This window comes from Triticum aestivum, unplaced genomic scaffold (assembly GCF_018294505.1).
Source record: "Triticum aestivum cultivar Chinese Spring unplaced genomic scaffold, IWGSC CS RefSeq v2.1 scaffold120699, whole genome shotgun sequence".
NCBI lineage: Eukaryota > Viridiplantae > Streptophyta > Magnoliopsida > Poales > Poaceae > Triticum > Triticum aestivum.
In genome coordinates, this window is record NW_025276212.1 from 1 (window position 1) to 1,289 (window position 1,289).

Genomic DNA, 1,289 nt, shown 5'->3' on the forward strand with positions numbered 1-1,289 from the left:
CCAGGTCCGCTCCAAAGACGATTCTACATTCTCACTACCATTACAACCGTTCCCTAACAATGGATAATGTCCTATACTACTTACTCTCCCGCTCAATCACGGAGACGAGTTTTCCACGGTTTCCACCCCTCCCTCCATACCGCAGGAACACGAGTTTTTTCCACCCCTTTCAGAACGCGCTCTTCGCGCCACAAAGCCGCCCCAAGACGCGCGAGCAATGAGTATCGAGCTTAAACATATCGCAAACGTCAAACATAATATAACGGGATTAATATATATCGCGCACGTGCGACATGTTTGTCACAAGGCGCAAAAAACAATTATAAAAGGAATGCAACACGAGGACTTCCCAGGAGGTCACCCATCCTAGTACTACTCTCGCCCAAGCACGCTTAACTTCGGAGTTCTGATGGGATCCGGTGCTTTAGTGCTGGTATGATCGCATCCGACATGTTTCCCCGTCTTCGTCCCTTATACTTGCCACTCCCAGGTCCGCTCCAAAGACGATTCTACATTCTCACTACCATTACAACCGTTCCCTAACAATGGATAATGTCTTATACTACTTACTCTCCCGCTCAATCACGGAGACGAGTTTTCCACGGTTTCCATCCCTCCCTCCATACCGCAGCAACACGAGTTTTTTCCACCCCTTTCAGAACGCGCTCTTCGCGCCACAAAGCCGCCCCAAGACGCGCGAGCAATGAGCATCGAGCTTAAACATATCGCAAACGTCAAACATAATATAACGGGATTAATATATATCGCGCACGTGCGACATGTTTGTCAGAAGGCGCAAAAAACAATTATAAAAGGAATGCAACACGAGGACTTCCCAGGAGGTCACCCATCCTAGTACTACTCTCGCCCAAGCACGCTTAACTTCGGAGTTCTGATAGGATCCGGTGCTTTAGTGCTGGTATGATCGCATCCGACATGTTTCCCCGTCTTCGTCCCTTATGCTTGCCACTCCCAGGTCCGCTCCAAAGACGATTCTACATTCTCACTACCATTACAACCGTTCCCTAACAATGGATAATGTCCTATACTACTTACTCTCCCGCTCAATCACGGAGACGAGTTTTCCACGGTTTCCACCCCTCCCTCCATACCGCAGCAACACGAGTTTTTTCCACCCCTTTCAGAACGCGCTCTTCGTGCCACAAAGCCGCCCCAAGACGCGCGAGCAATGAGCATCGAGCTTAAACATATCGCAAACGTCAAACATAATATAACGGGATTAATATATATCGCGCACGTGCGACATGTTTGTCACAAGGCGCAAAAAA

General features: G+C 48.7%; 2 non-coding genes across 2 annotated transcripts; both read right to left on the bottom strand.

The window, feature by feature from the left end:
* Window positions 1–328: 328 nt before the first annotated feature.
* On the bottom strand, window positions 329–447 carry LOC123178332 (5S ribosomal RNA). The gene has a single exon (XR_006489488.1). It is a non-coding gene; the product is annotated as a 5S ribosomal RNA (ribosomal RNA).
* A 367-nt stretch (window positions 448–814) lies between these two features.
* LOC123178333 (5S ribosomal RNA) lies at window positions 815–933 on the bottom strand. Its single transcript, XR_006489489.1, has one exon. It is a non-coding gene; the product is annotated as a 5S ribosomal RNA (ribosomal RNA).
* Between the last annotated feature and the right edge of the window lie 356 nt (window positions 934–1,289).